Here is a 24,111-nt window from a genome sequence, read left to right as displayed (position 1 = left end):
AAGGTTCTGTCGTAGCCGTTGTGATATCCCCGGAAGTCGTTTGAACAGTGCCGCAGGCAGCGAGAATCTTGCCAGGAGAAACTCTCCAGTCTGTGAAGACGTCTCTTATGCAATACTTTTCACATGGAGCCACGAGAATAGATCAGATGAACGTGTTGGCCACGAAACGGGACCTCTTTTGCCTATCGACTTTTCAGAGTATGTAGATCTCGTAACCAATGAGGAGGTACTGAGTAGAATTGAGGAGAAGAGAAATTTGTGGTACAACCTGACTAAGAATGGACCGGATGGTAGAACACATTCTGAGGCATCAAAGGATCACCAGTTTAGTACTGGAGGGAAGTGTGTGTGTGTGTGGGGGGGGGGGGGGGGAAGGGGGAGGGCTCAAAAATGGTTCAAATGGCTCTGAGCACTATGGGACTCAACTGCTGTGGTCATTAGTCCCCTAGAACTTAGAACTACTTAAACCTAACTAACCTAAGGACATCACACACATCCATGCCCGAGGCAGGATTCGAACCTGCGACCATAGCAGTCACACGGTTCCGGACTGCGCGCCTAGAACCGCGAGACCACCGCGGCCGGCGAAGGGGGAGGGAATCGTATAAGGAGACCAAGAGATGAGTACTGTAAGCAGATTCAGAGGGATGTAGGCTTCAGTAGTTACTCGAAGATGAAGAGACTTGAACATTACAGAATAGCATGGAGAGCTGCATCACGCCAGTCTTTGGACTGAAGACCACAATAAAAACATTCACGAGCCCTCAGCCCAAGGCGAGGTGGGGCTACTTCATGATGGAACCGTATTTGTTGACGAATAACACGTGGATGTGTTTCAGGAATCAGGATAGTATCTCTCTGATACACCAGTGCATTTAAGCGTGGAGGAAGAAAAAAAGGGCCTAGTACATTATCACTGACTATGCAACCATACGTTGACGGATAATCTTTGTTGAAGACTTCTTACAACAGTAGCTTGAGGATTCTCGAAGTTCCATCCAAGATTATAGTGACAATTTAGCATTCTGTCCCTGTTGAAACAGACTTCATCAATGAAAATCACACACGCGGTAAGTGGAGCTAGATAGTAAATCTCTGTAAGGACCATTGGACGAACACGACACGAGGTCCAAAATCAGCAGGAGTTAACGCATGCAGTTCCTCTGAATGGTGAAAGTGTAGTTGCATTTCCCATGATTCTCACCACACAGTACTCTGCGACAAAACTCATTTCAAGTGTAGTTATTCAAGTTCTGATTAAAGGCACCTCATCCACTCGAGCAAGGATGCATATTTTAAGTCTGGAGCTCGTGTGGTTTGTCGTCGTCCTCAGTCGTTGTACTGTGTTACCAAATGCCCTGTTCCATTTTATCGTTGGAATCGCCTTGTGAAGCCGAATCCCCTCTACGCGGATAGCTGATCCTCCACAATCTTTTCTCTTCTCTACTGCTTCCATTTGCTCGCCCACACACGGGAAGCATGTCTACAAGTTCCGTCACAGGGTGCAGATCCATATGGTTAGGACTGATCAACTTTAGACGTTTAAACATAGACTGCACTCTATAAAGGTGCTAAATTTGTACACCAGAATCACTCATGTCAGCACACAGCACACAGCACAGCACAGCATTGGATTATTTGAATTATTATCCCAACCTCTGCACCTAAGTACAAGTCGGGTTTGGCTACCATACAGTATTACAAGGGACTGTCACGACATTTCTCACGTAATTTATATTCATACATAACGCCATTAATAGAGCAACAAAATATACATAGCCTACACTATAAACATTGCAGCTGCTTTGGGCTATTAGAATAGGAGATATCAGTTGTCAAAGTTACGATGAAAATACTGTAAGTATGAATAGTTCCTTACACAAATGAATCACTTGAGACAAACAGTCAAGTATATGACACGAAACACACTATAACAGAGTTACCGCACTTGATTATACTATTGAGGACAAAAAAAGGCATATCATCAATAACAGCGTGGTCAGTGAACATATAGTCCTCGCACTGTGCACATTTGATGAAAGCAGATTAGTCACAGTTTTCATGGAAACACACTTCTGTTACTCCTTCATCAAAGCAGTATTCCAAAGCTGTTTGAAATACACTAGGAAAGTCTTTAGCACAACCACATTCAAAAAGTGCAAATTTGATGAAGTTGGATAATCGCTCGGCCGAGAACTGGAAATGCACAGAACACTGAAGATGTAAGAAGTTGTCGGTATGTTAATGTCATTGTCAGAAGGTACCATAATTGTATCTTCCACAGATTTCACAAAATTTTTGTATGGATGGAAGAAGAAAATGTCGGCAGATCGCATAGTGACTGTGTACTTTGCTGGAATCAGCTTCTTGATCGACGTCTTCAGGTAACATAGACTTGTGTAGCTCGTCATCTCTGCTGGCTGTACAGGAGATAACCAAAAGAAGGGCTATAGATTTTCCTTCTTTATTGGACCACATTACATGCTCTAGGAAGACTTTTAAATCCTTTTTCGTCATATTAGAAGATTTGCTAGCAAACGCCTTGATATTCGGTAAATTTGTATTCACATTTGCAGGAAAATGGCTGATGGATTTCGGTACAAGGACATACAAATGGGTAGCAGCTTACCATCCATGACAATTCCTAGCATTATCATTCAAGAGAGTTGGGTTACAGCTATGGATCCAACCACACTAAAGACTGCTTGTTTCCCCTCACAACGAGAGTCCGTCTAGAAGGTAACCCTATACCAAATATTGATTCGTCGTCATTAATTACTTCATCTTTTGACAGACGTTCTTCCTCAACGAGAGACCAGATTTTTCTCACGAATTAATAAACCTATTGTTTAATATCGATATCCCTTTCATCCAACCAATTGCTAATTTCATGGGTTATATAGGACAGACAGTCTTATTCTTATATTTAAATTTCTTTACTCATGACTCGCTTGCTTTAGGTGTATGTATTGTGAAGGCCAGTTCAGTTCTTCATTTTCAGTGGCCAAGTCTCAATATGAGCGCATGTATTATTGCAGTTTTCTGCCTCTTGCTATAAAACTTTCTCGTAATTCACGAATTATCATATACAGCAGAATTTCAGAATTTGACGAATGACATTGTTGTAATCGGTTTTCAAAGTGTTGTAACAGTGTTATTTATTTTTCTTTTTTGTGCCAGCACTGTTGTAATTTTCAGGCGCGGTGTCGTATCAAGTGGTAATCCAGAACAACACAGACGGGGAAGATCAACATTTCCCTTTCTCCCTTTAGTTGTTTTGTCCATATCCTATACTCTTCAGCCAGATACCCTTCTGGGAACTTCGTTTCTTGCAGGTGATTTCCGATAAGATGAACCGTTGATTTCCTCGAAATCTGCCATTGGTAGCATTGCTTCATCGATCACAGCTACGGTATTACGATTTTCTTCACCTGATGACTCTTCATCTATTAAAAGTGTAGTAGTCCCTGCTATTACGGCATCCTCCTCTTCTGGCAACTACTGCTTTATTTGTTCATAAATAACACGGTCTTTTGCTGTAGCTAGCAAAGTACTCCACTAACAGTATCACAGTTACTGCCTACGTCATTGTCCAGAGAGAAACACTTATTATCTCTGTAAACAATCTTCTGCATCAGAAAGATAATTCTATCTCCTCTAACAGTGAGGATAAACCTATTACCGCCCCACATACTTCTTCTGCTCCTGTCATTACTGTTGCAGCATAGCAGCCAAAACATTACAGAATTTCTTTCCCATCAGTAACAAAACAAAACTAAGTCTGTTCTTTGTCCGCGACAGCTATTGTCTACTTCCCCTGTTAGCAACAACAGTAAAGGTACATGTATTCCTCCATCAATAACATCGATTTTCGCTTGCTAGTTTCGACTCTGTCATTTCCAGATTACATTCCCTTACCTCAAATTGGTACACTTAGCCTTCTCCATCATTCCAGAAAGTACAGAACCTGAACACGGAATCACACTGTACCTGGATTCTCTATCTTATGGACGTCTAACCTCTCTGTTCTTCTGGTAAATATTGAAATACTTCGACTAGCGTAACTTTCATCACTTCGCGGTGCCAGTAGCCCAGGACCAAGGGGAATTCGGGCCTCAGACCGCCAGAGACGCCGACATGGCGGCATTCTGAACGCACACTTGGGGCAGACTGGCAGATTCCCACCGCTCGCTTGGGAATAGACGCCTGGCGAAGAGCCTGGTGGACAATGAGGAACGTGGCAATAATTCCTGGACCACTGCAGTAACTAAGACAGAGCGTAGACAGAAAGGTGTCAAGAATGCATATGTGGAGCCGTGTGGTACTCCTAGCTCTCTGCAGCATGTCAGGGCTGTCTTAAGAAGTTTGAAATGTGCCGATAGTTCATGGACCCATCCAGCACTGATTCGCAGTGTAGACACAGAAGCGTCAAGAATTCACACAAAGTGGCAGGTGAAACGATGGAGCTGCAGTAAAGAATCAGCCCGCTTATAAAAAATGTTTGCTGTACAGTAGGAAGGTTGCTTATGTTTCACAAATGCGTTTACATTCTTAGACGAAGCACAATGTAAGACTGTGCAGGCCTCACACAGAGGTAGCCGTTATAAAGAAGTGTTGTGTGGCTGCTTTCACGGCAACTGAGGAAAGCGGAAAAACATCAGAATAATGTGCGACGAACGTTGGGAACAGTCTCGACCGTGAAGACGTGAGAGAGGCGCCAGTTCCTGAGTTAGACATAAGGCTGAACCTCTCAATCCTCCAATGGGAGATGTGGTTACGAAATGGCTATCAGTCAGTGGATGTCATTGCAGAATTAATTCACCAACAACAAGGCTGAAAAGAGGAATAATTGGAAGAGGCTGTGGCTAAGGAGAACAATGAGAAGTGAGAAGAAACTGAGACAGCGCGAAAGAAAGAGGAAAACGTTGGCGTTTCCACCCATCGTCTACATAGTATGCTGACTTTGTTTCGGAACCTTAAACTGGTCTTAATGTACATCGTCGGTTCAGTAAACACTCTCTTCCTGTTCCATGGCAAATGGACGAATTCTTACGGTCCAGTGCTTGATAATGAGGAACTCGAGGGAGCATTACAATTTCCGCCTCCTGAAACTGTGATATCGCTGCTTTGGCTATGCAGCCCTCGCCAATCAGTCAACGTGGAGATCGGTTCGGGACCTCGCCGCAAAGTCGTGACACCGATGGATGCTGCCAACTCGCACTGAGTCGTGTCCACGCCCAGTCAAACTGGCTCCGAGATTAGCAATTTTTTGAAAAAGTTACTTTAATAAAAGCAGACATTTCATGTTTTAATCCTCTAATTAATCTTTTCTACTCGCATATGAATCCCTTAATCTCAAGCCATTTTCTGTTTGACTCGCTGTATGATCATTGTACATTCCCAGTTATTGGTTCCATGGGTGAGGTGATGTCATTAGTGATCTGCATGTTGTTTCATATCAGAGGTGAGAATTTTGAATTTATTACAGTGTTCTTGATAAGCTGTTACTATTTTCAATGACTGTGTTAAGTGGTGTACTACGCAATTTCCGTCAGACTTGCTTGCAAGTTAGAAGCAGACACTACAGCGCACAAAAAGTGTACGAAACGAAAAGAATGTATTCGCAGTTGCCAAAACGACTTGAACTGCACAGTTGATTCGTGACAATGAAAATTTGTGCTGAGTCGGGCCTCGAACCCAGATTCCCGCTAATCACGAGTGGTCAGCTTAACCACTAAGGCTATCACAACACGCCTGAAAAACTTTCGAAAACTGCGATATCCCTGTGTGGCTACGTCATGCACTCGCACATTTGCTGTTATTTCTGCACAGTTGTAGCGGTCTTGTCTGGAAATGAAATACTATTTTCAGCGTCTGTGTTACACGCTGTACTATGCCATGTCCTTCACACGTGCATGCATATCTAAAGGAGCAGATTGCGTGGCGGTCGACAGCTGTATAAAAAGAAAGAAATGTATTCGCAGTTGGTAATACGATTACACTTCTGCTGCATAGTTGATTAGTGACTACGAAAATTTGTGGTGGCCTGGGACTCGAACGCGGATATCATACTTATCACAGCAAATGTGCGTGTGAAGAATGCAGAGAAATAGTGGCGTCAAAGTTTTCGATGGACCTAGATGCGTTCTCGGGGAGCCTAAGTGTTGCCGACATGGGCAGAGAAATAGTGGCGTCAAATTTTTCGATGGACCTAGATGCGTTCTCGGGGAGCCTAAGTGTTGCCGACATGGCAGCTCATCATGTTCGGTCGGAGGACCGCATACCCCCTGTAATAAAATAGACTTACTGAAATATTAAACAGTGAACTTGAAGGGATGTCATGTGACGTCCACTCAGACCATATAACGCGAACAATAATGAACCAAATGAAAAATGTATTTAAAACGACGGCTTGCGATTAGCGGGAAATCTGGGTTCGAGTCCCAGTTCACCACAGATTTTCATTGTCACCTATCAGTTGTGATACTGAATCTTAGCCGTATTTGCTAGTGTGAATAAATTTCTTTCTTGTCTTCCATAGACTTCTATATTATCTTACCACTTTTAGTAGTTCTTAATTTTGGTACTTTATGATTACACTAAATTCTTAATGTTCTTCGATAGAACTACACCTCGAATGCCCGCAGTTTCCTCTTTTCTAGTTTTCGGATGGTCCACGTTTCACTTCCACGTAATTCAGTAATTGTCATATTCACTTACAGGAACTTTTTCTCATTGTGATATCAGTTTATATCAGTGTCCTTTTACTGAAGAAAGCATTCTTCACCTCTATCAATCTACATATCTGATATCTAATTTGTTTTGACTATCCTGTCTACTGTTGCTATCTAGTTAGAAGAGGTTCTCGAAGTCTTCTGGTACTGTGTCATCTCATTTTCCACTGTTAAACAAATCATTATACAGTTTTATGTTGTTCATCTTCCCATTCATTTTTCGCGGTGTTTAGCGTTAAGCTGCACACAGGGTTAGTATGTTACTGAATTTTTTGAACAAATTCTCTATCTTTTTTTTAATATATGGCCATGAGGGTAAAATCAGCTGAGGACTTTAACACCGATATCTGTTCTATTTGAATTTATATTCCTCCAGTGAAATGTATTTGGTTTCCCCCATCACTTCTTACACATGCAACCAGGAAAACAGTGGTGATAAGCTGCAGTGCTGCCTTTCTGCTTGCTTTAAGCGAACTTGCCTTTCTCGAACTTCGACTTTTATTATTCCTTCTTAAGTTTTGTAGATGTATGGATCATCATGTGCCTCTGTGTTTCGTCTCCAGTCATCTTACATCTGTGAAGGTATTGTTCCACACTATCGAAAGGTACACCTAGGTGTGTAGCCACAGCCGGTCAGTGTGGCCGAGCGGTTCTAGGCGCTTCAGTCTGGAACCGTGCGACCGCTACGGTGGCAGGTCCGAATCCTGCCTCTGGCATGAATGTGTGTGATGTCCTTAGGTTAGTTAGGTTTAAGTAGATCCAAGTTCTACGGGACTGATGACCTCAGATGCTAAGTCCCATAGTGCTCAGAGCCATTTGAACCTTTTTGTGTAGCCACAAGAATATATTCTGATGTTTAAAATCTGACTTCTATTTCCAACCACAACGTCATAATTAACTTTCTGGTACTTTTTCCATACAACAAAATCGATAGATGTTTCTACAGTACATCTTAAATTTTCATTATATTCTTCTGCAGTTGAGGATATCATTCTAATCGACTGATAGAATTTACCTTTATCCTCACCTGTCTTCTTTGGTGATATGATGATTCTTCCTGTTGGTAAATCAACAGTTCCATAGACTTTTCATACAGAGGGTGACTCCGCTGCTCTTAGCTAAGAGTTTTATGCAACCCACATCACCTTCCAATACCATGCACAAAACTTTCAGATTTTGTCTCTCACTACTATCTAAAATAGTCCTAAAGAAGAAATGAACAGGACCTTTTTGTATACAGTTTAATGTAGTTATATTTTGTACTGGGATACATTCTCGCTAGAGGCTTCGAATTATTCAGGAAAAACATACAAAAGTTACCTTGAAATGCCTTTTTCTTGAATAGCTAGAAAACTCTTGGCCTCCAGCGAAAACTTATCTCAGTACAAAGTTTATCTACATTAAATTTCCGAACCAAAGATCCCATTCGTTTTCCTGCAAAACTAACAGTTTACGTGCAGTGAGTGAGATAATCTGAAAATCTTGCACGTGGTTTTCAAAGGCATTGCGGTTGCTGTAAGACTCATCGGTAGGGGCCGCTGAAACACCCTGTATGATCAAGTAACCTTATACTTTCTACAACCACCAAGATTTCAGTAACTCTGCAGTTCTGTCGGCGACTCCTGCTGACTAATTTGATCTGTTCTCATCAAATTCTGACAGTATTACTTGTCTATTTTTTCATTATTTTCTGTCACTTCGTCTTTCGAAGTTGCGACCAGTGTCTCTCCACCGTAGGGGCCTTCCGTGTATGGTGGCCATCTGTGTGCCCTTTCTTTTACGGTTAATGTTGGGTTCCCACCGGCACTTCGTTCTTTATTGCCATTGTATTGTTGTTACAACGCATACTGTTAATTCCATGGGGAGTTGTGTTGCACGATTGTGTGGGACTACGAAGGAAGTTTGTCTACCTAAGACCCAGTAGTGAATACCGATAAGTGTGGTACGGTGCTCAACACGGACAGGGGAAAGAAAGAGCGGGGTGTACCTGCGAGGGGAACACGGCGCGCCGGCCGCCGTAATGAGGGTAATTAGTTAAGCGCGCCGCGGCCGAGGGTGGTCTGGTCTGTCGCCCCCAGGCCTGTTAGCGCCTCCGCCTAATTGGCCGGAGTCCCGCCGAGCTGGGAAACGACCCTCCCCTCGAGACAATGGTGGTCGCTTTTGAATTCACTGTATTCAACAGAAAGACGCCTCGAAAGTATAGAGTAAGGTTAGTTTTGTGTCACAGAATGTCGAGCCATTATCAACGGACGAGGACGGGATGTGCCCACACCAAAGTGTGTCATTGGTGGTCATGCATTCCTGATTAAGAGCAGTTGGATTTTGTGGTGACTCCACCTGTTCTAGTGGCATTCCGAGTGTTCGCCTGTTATAGTCACCGTCAACGAAAAATGATAATTGTACACCCGTTTTACATGCTACGAAATCGACAGAAAAGCATACCACTCTGTGTGGCGACTCCTGATGATTTTTCACACGTTTCTGCTGGGGGCCGCATCTTGTAAGTAGAAACTGGCTGTCACTGCTGTAATAAACTTTTTGTGGAACTGACCGTATGTGAAAGAAAATAAAAAGGAAAAACTTTTATTTCTCATTACTTGCGACATTTCAGATTGTAATATTCATTTTTTCCCCTCATAAAAAATGTGGAGACCTACTGACACCTACCTTCTACGTTCGTGAATGAGGATACTTGATGTAAAAACATCAGCACTGAGCTATGTTAGATCGATGGTGAACACAGCTACAGAGCAAATGTTGACTCAACATAATTTTGTTTGCTACGATAGTCGCAGTTGAGCACTCAACGAAAATGAATTGCGAGAATTTACTTGATCTGTGCATCCCTGGCGTAGGGAAAAAGACTGAAGCAATTGAAAACAAATAAATCGCCAGGTGCGGATGGAACACCAGTTCCGACAATGAGTACCCTTCGGCACTGGCCCCTTACTTATCTTGCATTTATCGGGGATCTCTCACGTAATGCAATATCCCAAGCGACTGGAAAAAAGTACAGGTGACTTCTCTATATAAGAAGGGTAAAAAAGAACAAACCTGCAAAATTACAGATCAGTAACCTTTACGTCGGTCCGCATCAGAATTTCAGAACATATTTAGAGTTCGATTAAACGAAATGTCCTGGAGACCGAGAAGATTATGTCCACGAAGCAGCACGGTTTCAGAAAGCTTATGAAACTCAGTATGCCCTTCTCTCACATTGAAAGAGGGCTGTTCTGTTTGTGCGGTTTTGATAAATTTACTCAACCTCTGTCTTATCGAGATAACAATATTCTTCTAAGACGGCGTTTGAGGCCATTGATGTTGCGCGGAGTAAGTCAGAGAATAACAAGCAGTGTGTGGTGGACAGTCTGGCAATGTGCTTAGTTTGAAAAGAGATGAATCTGGGCTGCCTTGTAGTGGAGGCAGCATTATTTAAAAAAGAATTTTGTAATAATATGTTTTGAGGAAAGATTTTGAGCAAATAGGATTATATTAATGGAAGAATGTTAAAAGGCAACCTTTAAGGTACTTCAGTTTATTAACTTTGTAACTGTGTAACTTCTTATTTTTAGAACATTGAGGATGGTTGAAGTTTGCAGTAGAAATTTTAGAATGCTGCTTACAGTCTTTTCTTATAGTTGAAACACGTGTTATGGAAGGCAACTGTTATCTAGATGTGAGAACTTTATGAAAGGATGTATATTTGTCATGGCTTAATTGAGCATAGTGAAACTTGGAGTATTGTTTGTCATTTATCGGTTGTTAAGGTTACTTCCTCCCACCCCCCACACCCGCCACCCACCCTCATTTACATTTTTGCTTTCATGACACTGCAATCCACATCGCGAGTTGTGTACTGTGAAGAGTTTTATGAAAATTGGCAACTTACAGTATTTCATTGCACATCGCAAGTACGACAAATGAAATCTGATTTTTGACAGAAAGCTTATTATTCCTAATTATTCCTAATTGCAAGTTGCAGAGTAGATGAGAGTTGCATGCGTACAGGTATGCCAATAAATTTAACTACCACCAAAGTTCATGTGGAATGCAAGGTACTTGTGAATATAATATCGTATCAGTTCAGAAGCGAAGCACCAGTAAAATGTTAAAATGAAGTGCTATCTTGTGAATTTTCAAGCAGTTTTAATCAGACCGTCAGATGCGTTAACTTTTTCGTTTACTTGCTGTGTAATTACAATAACAGTTGTGTGAGACTAATTATTTGCAAGACTAAATAAAGGTTAGCAATAAACAGGGCCAATATTTTATACTGACAGGCGAGTCATTTTGTTTACAGTCAGGTAGCATATGTAAAATCCACTGAAAACGGAACGCTCTCTCGCAGACGAATTATATGATTTAAGAACAGTCCCGGCTTTCGCAACATGCAGCCTGAGGTCCACATATTTCCGCTCAAAAATTAAATTTTCACTTTCCGATAGATCTCTTGCCCTGCACTGAAAGTTACGTATTTAATATCAATAAAAATTTTATAAGTTTTCCAGATACGAGCTACAAGAAACATTCAACAAGACATGCTGCGAATTGTCGATTAGGGCAACAGGCAGATTCCATTATCGTAGATTTCCGAAAAGCATTTGACATGGTACCCCGCTGCAGACTTAACCAAGGTGCGAGCATACAAAATGGGTTCCCAGATACGTCAGCGTCTTGAAGACTTCGTAATTAATAGAAGCCATATGTTGTCCTCCATGAACAGTGATCATCAGAGAGAAGGATACCTACAAGACGCCTCAGGGAAGCGATTGTTTGCTGGTGGTGCAGTGATCTACAAGAAGGTGTCGTAGCTCAGTGACTGAGAATCATACAAGATAACTTAGACAAAATTTCTACATGGTGTGTTAATGCCGAGAAGCAGGAACAATAAATAGGTAATGTTCGGATGCCGCTTGATATAGTGACTTCGTTTACATTTCTTGGGCGTTAACGTTTCAAAGCGATATGAAATAGAACGAACATATGAGTGTTGTGGCAGGGAAAGCGAATGGGCGACTTCGGTTTCTTGGAAGAACTTAGGAAACTGTGGTTCATCTGTAAAGAAGACCGCATATAGGACGCAAGTGGCACTTGTTCCTGAGTTCCGTTCTACTGTTTAGGGTATACACCAGGTCGGATTAAAGGAAAACGTCGAAGTAGTACAAACATGACCTGCTAGATCTAGTAGTGGTAGGTTCTAACAATACGCAGGCGACTGGAATGGGAGTCACTAGAAGGAAGGCGACGCCCTTCTCGAGAAATACTATTGAGAAATTTAGTTACAATAACCGTCCAGATCGTAATGATATTCATTTGTTATGACCGATTTTGACTTCAAATTAATCTTCAGAATGTGAGCTCCTTGCGGCTGGTGCTGGCGGCCCTTAACAGCTGCGAGTGTCCTACCACGAGAACAGCCGAGGAGCCACCAGCGCCAGGCAATAGGGGGTTCACATCTGAGGATGACTTAATTAAAGTCGAAACTGGTCGTAACAAATAAATAACATTGTGGTCTGGACTGTTATTTTAACCCAATTATAGCACCAGATCGTTGTTCTCCTGTGGATAATGTTGTCTACATGTATGGACAATTGAGAAAATTTAGAGATCCGTCACTAAGCTGACCGTAGAACGATCCTACAGCAGCTAACACACATTTTGTTTCAGGAGCACGAACATAATATACGAGAAATTAGGGCTTCTGCGTTTTTCCCTTGTTCTAGCTGTGACTGGAACAGGAAAGGAACTAGTGATGGTACATGGTGTCCCCCGCCAAGCGCCGAACGATGGCTTTCAGAGTATGTTTTTCCATATAGATGTTGATGTAGAACTGATAATAGCATCAGGTAATTCATTGGATTCATACCTTTAATCAAAAGAAAGCAAAGTTCAATGATTTTCAGCTTCTGATGAACTAAGGACCAAAAACGAGAACTTCCTTTGTAAGAATGATTCTATTGCATTTTGGGTACAAATTCAGATGAGTTGCTTTCTCGGTTGAGGTTAATGAGCAGACAATGTTAAGTAACACTTAATTTTTTTGCTGTCTCTGAGGTCTCTTCTTTGTTAAGGGCTATGCACCCCTGTCTCCAGGTTTTGGACATGTGATAGTGTGATGTTTTTATATGTCCATAGCCTTTTCTCAAATCAAAGTCTCATAGTAACCTAACTGATTCTCATCAAGTTACCTTCCATTCAGAAATCTGTTGCACGCAGCGACTGTTATATGACTTGTAAATAATAATTTTCAGCTATCAGTCTTCCTTTTTAAATTTTATTGGCTGATCTAGATTTCAGCTAGAAACTAGCCATTCTCAATGCACTATCATTATTGATCAATACCTGTAATGCGTGTTCGTCGGGTTTCATCCACAGTTCATTGAATTCTTCCTTTACGTACTGTATTACTCGTTCCATTTCCTCACATCATTTCTGTGCCTTTTCATATTCAGCCTGCGATGTCCGCATGAATATCTGAACGATCTTTCTCGGTGTAGATTTGTCGATACTGATGAAAACAACACCGTCACTGAATTTTTCACAGTAAATCAATCTCTGCCATACATTCCTGTTCGAAATGAATGCTACTACTTTTACACCAACTAAAATACTATTGGTGTTTTAGCTGACTGTGCTATTCATTCACCCTTCTGAGTGAAATCAATCAGTACTATGTCCATTGGCTGATCAAAACAGTTGCATACTGCTGGGATACGCATACCCACGGCAGGTACTCCTACCCCCTGGAATATTCCAAAGTTAAAATAAGCATTTTTTGTATTCATTTATGTACTGAATATGCTAATTCTTCTTCTCTTCATTTAAAACTAGTTTACGTATCACTGTGCATTAACTTCAGATGAAATTAACATGAACTAATTAAGCTGATGTAAAATTAGTGGTACAAACTCGAGCATAAAAATTCCCTTCAGACGACATTAAGGAGAAAGCATGATTGCCAAATTTCAGCGACGGTTTGCGTCCCGCTTTGCTGTAGAGGTGACAAGACCTATGAGAACGTCAGCAAGCGGGGATCTGGGCGTGGTTACGTGCCAGACCACAAAAAACATAACACATCAGCCTGCACAATAAATTAATGTTATTTAACAAATTATGCAAACTGTTATACGAATTTCTTTTCTTAGCATGTGAAATTTGAAGAGCTCAGATGAATGTAATTACTTATATAATTTCAAAAAAATCTACAGTAAATATTTAGTATTTCAAATTTCATAAATATTACTTTGAGATTTGAAATTGTAACCACACTTAGGTGGTTCCGTCACAAAAAAACGTTTCAATTGCAGAGTAATACATCAAGCGTTAATAAACGTTTGGTTAAGACATCAGGTAGTCCCAGTAGACACATGAAATCACAACAGGCAGTGAACTACAATAAAAGCAATGTGAGTTATAATTATTATGTAAATCAGATGGAGACTGAACTAACATAAATAGGTAGCAATTGCCTCCGTAAAGAACCTGAGATCAGAAACAAATTGCAAAACATGGAATTAGGTGTTATGCAAGTCTCACCCGAAGGAGAACATACCATTGTTGTTAAGCTGTGCTAATTCAGGCTAAGGCTAGTCCTGTAAAGTAATATACAAATAAAATTTAAACACCAACGACCACATTGCTTAAACTAAAATATCAAATACTGAACTTAGTTAGTCATGAGAACCAATAAATTACACAAAAGAATCAAAAATGACATTGATGATTTACAAACAGGAATCAAATCTGATAAACAGGAAATAGCCTCGAATATTTGTGACCTAAAGAATTACAGCAATTTAAGTTAGCCGAGTTGGAACCGGTAAACTCATTAAATATAATCGGGGTTAACAAATTTTAAATAACCCTACGGCGCTGCGAACATCTGAGATAAGCTGTTCACGCATTACGGTGCTCACCAAGGGCATGTGCCGCTGGTTACTGCCCACTAATCCCACTTTTTCCATGAATTCCGTAGACATAGAAGACACAGTTCCAAGTCCTGCCTCCACCAAATCAAAGCGATGTGCTTCTCGGGCATGTAAGCTGGCAGAATAGAGAACAACACACACGTTCAAAATCATATTCAACTTTTGCAAATGCTCATAGAACTGAAGTGAAACATGATAGACAGCAGTTGCACTTGAATGGCCATCCTGCATTTGTTGGTGGTGAATGACTCAGAGAAGACTCATGCGCAACTCGGCGCAATGAAGAACGCGCATGCTCCCAGGCGGCATATGAAGAAGATTGCTTAGCTACAGATGCAAAGAGAGTATACCACGCTTCCGAGTTCATTTCGAACCACTGCACAGGTCAACCTCCATAAATTAAAAATTTATTTCAGTCAAGTCCTTAAACACTTATTAAGCCATTTATTTGCGTGGAATTGGTACAGAAAATTATGCCACTTGCTATGTATGTACAAATCAGTTCATGCACACAAACCTCTTTACACTTCAAAGACTGATTTTTTTTAGGTGGAGATTTTTACTTTTTTATATTTTTATTAACCTTGCTATTACCTCAAAATGTTGGTTTTAGTTCCTTTTCACGTCCATAAAACTCTTCTATTCATCCCACACATTGGTAGTTCACTTTCAACGTTAAGCCTGTCCCTGGTAAAGGGCGTAAACAGTCTTTAACGAACTTCGCATCCTTCTGGAACAACACTGGGAGTGACAAATTGACTCGCCAGCCGCCGGCACATTCAATTCTCAACGGATCAGTCGATCGTTTTAGTGTTGTAAAATCATTATTATTGTCTGCAGCCTGTTAACACCACGTCGTCGCTGTTTTTCACGTTCGGATATCTTCTTATTTAGTGCCATTAGGTAGGTTCAAATGGCGCTGAGCACTTTGGGACTTAACATCTGAGGTCATCAGTCCCCTAGAACTTAGAACTACTTAAACCTAACTAACCTAAGGACATCACACACATCCATGCCCGGGGCAGGATTCGAACCTGAAACCGGAGCCGTCTGTCGGTTCCACACTGACGCGTCTCGAACGGCTCGGCCACACCGGCCGGCTAGGTAATTAAAGTTCAGCTTTTCGACCAATGATAATGAATAGGACGTTTACTCAACAATTTTGTATCTGGAGCAAAACGCGAAAATGCTCAGTAGCGTCATAATGGGGAATAATATCACTGAATATACGGTATCTACACGTGCAAGGATGATTCATATTCTGAAACTATTTTAATTACAGAAATAAAAATTGAACATGTTGTGACAACTACTTTTAGTGCCAAAATAATGCCAATCAGTCGCAGAAAATGCTTGAAAGGTGAGTAAGTCATCAAACAACTCTAAACTTGTATTCTATATGCTTTTGTTTTAGTTATCTCAGCATTAACCGACAGACACTTATCGGTGACTGGTGCACCAGCCAGGAGTAAAAAGACAGAAGTTCGAAAATATTTAAATTAAAAAGTATATTTTCATTTATTTGAACATAATAATGGAACCAGTTAGTAAACTTTTAAAACCAACCAAATTTTATATTTAATGGCAGGAGTACAGAAAATTCATATTATGTAAAAATATGTAAAGTTATAAAATACTTCTTGTCTAGCAAGATACCTTTCTTTACCGTTCGTTTAAATAAGATGCGTTGTTTATCTTTAAGAATATTGGCAGTGTTAGTCATGATTCGTATGTGACTGAAAAGGCTGAACTGATATGTAATAGCATTCAGACATGGAGATTAGATGGAAACATTCCTGTAAATGATGTAACCGTCAGAGAAATGCCTCAATTTGTTGTCTCACATTAAATGAAACTACTCAGATCTGTGGAGCGAGTAAGTCCCATGGCCGCAGAGACGAAAAAATAAAGCTGTTAACCAGTCGATTGTTAAAACCAATCGGTTTACCCATCACTGATATACTCCAAGATAGATATTTTCTGAAGGAACTAAAGCTACGGACGTTATTTGCAGAATACTGCTGCAGTTTGGTGATAGTTGTCTCAATGAAAAAAGGGAAAATGTGTACATTGCTTTAAAAGTGGACATGTACTGTCCGCTACAAAGAGCGTTCAGAGAGGCGATCCACTTCTGAAACGGACAGACACATCGACACATTATAGGCATGATTCGAGAACACCGTCGAGTTGTAATTAATGGCACTATGCTTCAGTTGGACGTTAGACACGATTCAGAATTTGCACGTGGGTATGATTAGCAAGGGGAATAAGTTCTTATTACTTAAGAATTTCTGACACCAGGGTGGCATCATCTTTGTTGTATACACTGAACGACTCTTCATTGCTTTGGTATGCTATGAGGGTGACCCCACTACCTCACATACTAGCTTCAGAAGCAGCATGTACCACATGCACCTCCCTATCAGGTTGTATGCACATACAATTCAAGTCATAATGGTTTTGAATCATACATCCCGCTAAGTCGTGAGAGAGGGTTGCTCTCTGACCTCGGACCACGTGCAATTAAAGTAACATGATTTATCCCAGTGTTCATTCGTTTGATGAGATCACAAAAAAACAACATGTTACGAGAAAGCAGTTAACTGCCATATTTGTGAAATGCCATTAGATAGAAAAGATGAAACTCCATGCAAAGATAATTGTCGTCTAACTGGCAACTTTCACTGTGCAGCAAACAATACACACAGCTTGAACTACCAGCCACCACAACATAGCCGGCCGGAGTGGCCGAACGGTTGTACGAGCTACAGCCTGGAGCTGCGCGATGGCTACGGTCAAAGGTTCGAACCCTGCCTCGGGCATGGTTGTGTGTGATGTCCTTAGGTTAGTTAGGTTTAAGTAGTTAAGTCCCATAGTGCTCACAGCCATTCGAACCATTTTGAACCACAACATATTTACACGTTCTTTAGCAGGGATGATATTGTTGGTTTCCTGTCAGGAGCTTAGCCAGTGTGTCTACAGGCACAGCAAGGTAAATAACTTGCGAAAGGTTGGTAAGTTCAGCTCATCCAGCGATTTAAGGTACACCCTATACCTGGATGTCAATAATTTATACAAATACGCCACAGAACAATCTTTGCCAACTGGGAGATTTTGAATGGCTGTCTGATGAAGAATCCATTGGATTAGGCGATTAGGCAGATGTGGCAGCGATTTCTAGTGTAGAATATATCGACGAGCCAGACATGGCATATTCTAAAAATCTGCATGATATGCACAGTGGTTTGACTCTAGGCCCGGAGCAGCGAGATCTGTGAAGTAATACCCCACCTAAGGTAATTACAATGCTGGATGTTAAAAAAGAGGTGTATGATGTTTTATAGAAATTTCTAGCAACATCGTAGTTTGTACATGAAACTGATTACAGTCCCTACACTATAAAATCCAGCCAGTAAAGCTGGTCAAAGAAATAAACTACCATTAAAAAATAAGAGGGCTTCCGAGACATGCGGTTTTGATAAAGATCTTTATAAACTTAGGATAGATGAAATTTTCGGAAAAACAATGGAGAAAGTCGGAAAACCACCTCGTATTCACTTAATAACGTAATGGGTTGGGAGTTACAGCGCAAATAAATATATCCCAGGGCCAAATTTAAAAACAGCTTCAATCTTCAACAGAGAATTCGTCTAACCATGCAATGAAGGCTTTCACGGCCGGAAGTTTCAGCTGCCTAGAATTCTTCCGGGTTGTATGTCCAACGTAGCTTTGGACAAAACGCCAGGGATAGAAGAGTTCCATGGACCACGGCCATACAACGCGGAAGAATTCTCGGCAGCTGAAACATTTCGTCACTGTGGAAACGGCTAAGGTTTCAATAGAGTTCAAGAAATTCGTCTACGACCATTTGTGTATACACGGCTTATCCAAACCCCACATGTATCACTTCCATCATAAATATCCGAAAACTCATTTTGACATACAGAGTTTTTGTTGCATATGGATAGCTTCAACTATAGAGATGGAGGGTTGCAACTCATTTGAAGTAAAGAAGTGCCACCCTGATGCATGTGACATATCTGCATATGAGGCCAATAATCCTTATGGCATAACGCCAGCAAAAAATAAGCTAATCGGCCTCATGAAAGACAAGATGAATGGGTCACAGACTGAGGAGTTTGAAGGTCTTGGATCTAAAATGTACGCATATCACACAGTGACAGGCGTCACCCAAAGGTGTACTAACTGTGTGCGATGGGCACTCTCACTGGTTCTGATGGTTGATGATCACTTGGATTACTTGGCATGCCTGCTTGGTGGTTTTTCCAGCACTCCATCTCCTCCTCCACATACGGCGCTCCTAGTTAATATTCGATCATGGGACCATGTGGAACAAATTGTGTTGCAACTGAAAATTGGCCTGTCGGGTTGTGATGATAAATAAGTCATTTATGAAGAAGGAATCGGAACGATTCTGTAATCACACTACTTAGGCGGATGAGTCGGATGATGCAGGGGGAGAGGATGCATTTACTCGTACATAAACGTGTATGCAGAATAATATGATTCGTTTGTCATAGGGTAAACAGGTTTATATACAGGGTAATCAGTAACAGTCTGCGTGAGTGTAGCGGAGTGGGTTAAGCTGAGGAATAACTGTCAAGGCAAAATATTTGATACGTTGTGGTGTTTCCAAGCTGGATAGCATCGAAGTTAGCCAGTCAGACCCTCGCGCGTGCAAATTCATGTGGTCCGCCGAATATAATTCATACTTAACTGGAAGAATGCAGAAAGTTGAAATAAGTGGTTCGTGTAATGTTAAAACAGCTGATTCCTCAAACTGGGGTGCTATCAAGCACGGGGTCCCACAGGGTTCGGTCTTAGGTCCTTTACTGTTCTTGATATACATTAATGACTTACCATTCCACATTGATGAAGATGCAAAGTTAGTTCTTTTTGCTGATGATACAAGTATAGTAATAACATCCAAAAACCAAGAACTAAGTGATGTAATTGTAAATGATGTTTTTCACAAAATTATTAAGTGGTTCTCAGCAAACGGACTCTCTTTAAATTTTGATAAAACACAGTATATACAGTTCCGTACAGTAAATGGCAAAACTCCAGTAATAAATATAGAATTTGAACAGAAGTCTGTAGCTAAGGTAGAATTTTCAAAATTTTTAGGTGTGTCCATTGATGAGAGGTTAAACTGGAAGCAACACATTGATGGTCTGCTGAAACGTCTGAGTTCAGCTACGTATGCTATTAGGGTTATTGCAAATTTTGGTGATAAGAATCTCAGTAAATTAGCTTACTATGCCTACTTTCATTCACTGCTTTCGTATGGCATCATATTCTGGGGTAATTCATCGTTGAGTAGAAAAGTATTCATTGCACAAAAACGTGTAATCAGAATAATTGCTGGAGCCCACCCACGGTCATCCTGCAGACATCTATTTAAGGATCTAGGGATCCTCACAGTAACCTCACAGTATATATATTCCCTTATGAAATTTGTTGATAATAATCCAACCCAATTCAAAAGTAATAGCAGTGTGCATACCTATAACACCAGGAGAAAGGATGATCTTCACTATGCAGGGTTAAATCTGACTTTGGCACAGAAAGGGGTAAATTATGCTGCCACAAAAGTCTTTGGGCACCTACCAAACAGCATCAAAAGCCTGACAGATAGCCAACTAACATTTAAAAATAAATTAAAAGAATTTCTAGATGACAACTCCTTCTACTCATTGGCTGAATTTTTAGATATAAAGTAAGTAAAAAAATAAAAAAATATAAAAAAAAACTTAATCATTAGTGTCATGCAATATTTTGTGTAATGTAATTTCTTGTACAGACATCTTTTATTAACCTGACACGTTCCACATCATTACGAAGTGTCGTATTCATGATCTATGGAACAAGTATTAATCTAATCTAATCTAATCTCTATCAGTTGGTCTCATAGCGTAGATAATGACACGACTCTTCAGCCTTTATCACGGGTACGATCGTTATTACCGTCCTATATTCTGTTTTTGTATCGCCATCTTGTTCGGTTTTAGGAAAAGAAACGAGAACATGTTTGGCGACACCGCCTTTGAAGAGTGACTTGAATTTGCATGCGCAACAGCCTGATTGAGTAAATTTAATGCTGATTGACACGGAAACGGCCCAACATACTGAATTTCTTTCTTAACAATTATTTCTCAACGCAACATTTTCTGCAACACTCTTACAAGCTTTTCAGACTGTTTCTGCCCACACTGTACATACATACAGGATGTAACGTGTGTAACTGCGGATATTTCTGTCGACGGCTAACGACGGTGCACTGATCACTACCATATCAGTATTGACGTCATTTCCAGTCTAATAATTAAAAAATGGTTCAAATGGCTCTGAGCACTATGGGGCTTAACATCTATGATCATCAGTCCCCTAGAACTTAGAACTACATAAACCTAACTAACCTAAGGACATCACACAACACCGATCCATCACGAGGCAGAGAAAATCCCTGACCCAGCCGGGAATCGAACCCGGGAACCCGCGTTTGGGAAGCGAGAACGCTACCGCACGACCACGAGATGCGGGCAATAATAATTACAGGGAATACAAGTTGTATATCTGAAGGTTGGGCTGCAGGTGAGATGTTGAACATGTGGACTGATGACCATCACACTAGTATTTACGTCATTTCCAGTCTAATAATTAAGAAGAGATTTAAAGCCACAGTCTATTTCACAAAATCCGTGCTAATCCAAGTGATAAGGATGAACCTGTAACGAAAACTAATTTTGAAATGAATCGCTGGCGCTACCCATGTGCAGTAGCTAAATCGTCTTGGCCCCCTGTTAAGAACGCCTATTCTTCTTGCATTTTCGGTTACCTCTCACGCGGTCCCAAGGACAACGACGCCTCACTGCAAAGACACATGCATGTGCTTTGGCGTGGTTGTGCTGAAAATCTAAAACTCCTCTTCGTACTATTGAGTTAACAGATTCTGTGACTAAGCGATAAAAGTGACAGTACCACTTCAAGTAAAAAATAATATCAAGCACTTAGCTACAACTTCCTAAGCACAAATATTAACAGTCTGATTGTACTATTCTGAAAAAACTTTTCTGTTAATCTCTTAAATCTTCACTCTTGCTGCCCTCATTGCCCTCACTGTACTCCGTTCACTCACATTTGAATAATGTTTCCTTTTCGTTACGGCCCTTAAACGGAAAGCTGTTAACGGTTTATTATATTACGTGTGTAGGCTGGAATAGTTGGTAATGTCTCCTTTTGATATATTTGAAAAAAAGTCCTGTGATACCTTTAAACTTTTGTTACGCTCCCGAAGTTGGCCAACCACAATATGGAGAATACGCGTATGAGAGTTCTAGATTGCAGCTCTAGGCAAGAATGGGGATCATACTGCTAACAGGAGTTAAAAATTACGTCTACTGTTACTGAGTTACACGAAGACTAGATAATACATCATACAGTCACTGCCCGGTTTACGGGTACCAGTGTCTAACATCTTATTAGCGCTTAGTTACCAGTAAATCTTACTCGTGGGACCGACAGATTCCTACCATTTAAGACTAGACGGGGTTTCCACATTATTTCATATCCCTTTTATATCCTAACATTGACTCCAACTAGCACATGAGAACTACTACAATACATTATTGCTCCTCTTAGGAATACTTCCGATCAGTCTAGATTCTGAAATGACATCGACCTCGATTCTCAGTCTATAGAGATTGCCATGGTTCCCCTTTGTATGTCAAATGGGAATCCCGCAGAAATAAATCGTGGATCCTGTTTTAGATAGCTTTTGCTGCCGATGAGTCAGGAAAGGCCACAAATAGCTCATCCGAGCCCATGAATTTTTATCTAGTATATACTTACTTTGTACCCCTGTTGACCGAATGAAACTAATTTCCATTTCTTCTACTAACACATATCACATCTATCTGCCTGCTCACTTTCCCCCTCCTCCCCCATCCCCCTCCTCTCCGCTGTCTTAGCTGTGAAATGTTCCGCAACTATTTCCCTCCTGAATTTTTACCTACCCAGTGACAACTCCAGCTACTGTGAACGAGCAGTTATTGGAGTTTAACGTAACATTGATGAAGATAATATTACAGGTACAACATGTGATCAAATCAAGGACCGATGAGAAAGGAAATGTCGAATATTTTCTAGAAGACACAGTTTCAGCATTCACCCTGTGAGACTTGCTGCGGCCAAACAAAACCTACATGCATTGAAAGCTGAAACAGGCAGAAGACATGTTTTGTCAATGCTGCACATTTTAGCGGTTTTGACCGAGTTAAACTCAAAGTTGGCACAGAAACACCTAGGTGAAAAATACATACAATTTATACGTTATAAAAGTAGACTTCGGATTTGTTGTAGAATCTTAGAACACATGCTGAGTTTAAACTTAGTAGGATTTCTCGAACGAACTGACCTACTAAATGCCAACGAAATCGATTCCGAGAACATCGATCATTTGAAACCCAACTCACTCATTCTACACAGGACACACTGAAATTTTGTATGAAAGAAGTCAGGTAGATGCAGTATTTCCTGTTTTTGGAAAACATTTGACTCAGCAACACACTTATGCTCATTGTTAAATGTACCATCATACGGAGTATCAAGTGAAATTTGTGATTGGACAGAGGACCTTATCGACATGGAGGACGCCGTATGTTATCTTCGATGGACAATCATAGTCACATGTCGTAGTAACTTCGTGTGTGCTCCAGGTAAGTGTGTTGGGACCCTTGCTGTTCATGTTATTTATTAATGATCTTCTAGACAATGGTAATATTTACCTCAGGATGAAGCAGTTATCAATAATGAAGTACTGTCCGAAGGAAGCTGCATAAATATTCAGTCAGCTATTGACAATATTGTAAAGTGGTGCAAAGATTGGGAACTTGCTTTAAATGTTCAGAAACGTATAAAACAGTGCACTTCACAAAACGAAGAAATATAGTATCAACGAGTCGTTGTTCTAATCGGCCAAGTCATACAAATAACTGAGTGTAAAACTTAGAAGGAGCTTGAAATAGAATGGACAAATAGGTTCAGTCGCGGTAAAGCAGTTACCAGAGTACGGTTTATTAGTAAAAAAATGGGGAACTGCAATCACACTCTAAAAGATATTGCTTACAGGTCACCCGTGTGACCGGTTGTAGAATACTTCTCAAGTGTGTGGGACCCGTAGCAGGCAGGACTAACAGGAGATGTTGAACGTATACAGAGAAGAGCAGCACGAATGGTCACAGGTTGTCGACGGAAAGTGTCACAGAGATACTGAAGAAACTGAACAGGCTCTTGATGATGGACGTAAACTATCCCGAGAATGTCTGCTGACAAAGACTCAAGAACCGGCTTTAATTGATGACTGTAGGAATGTTCTACAACCCCCTACCTATCGCTCACTTGGGGATCAAGAGGATAATATTAGAATA

This window comes from Schistocerca gregaria, chromosome 4, assembly GCF_023897955.1.
Source record: "Schistocerca gregaria isolate iqSchGreg1 chromosome 4, iqSchGreg1.2, whole genome shotgun sequence".
Taxonomy (NCBI): domain Eukaryota; kingdom Metazoa; phylum Arthropoda; class Insecta; order Orthoptera; family Acrididae; genus Schistocerca; species Schistocerca gregaria.
This window is presented reverse-complemented; position numbering follows the sequence as displayed.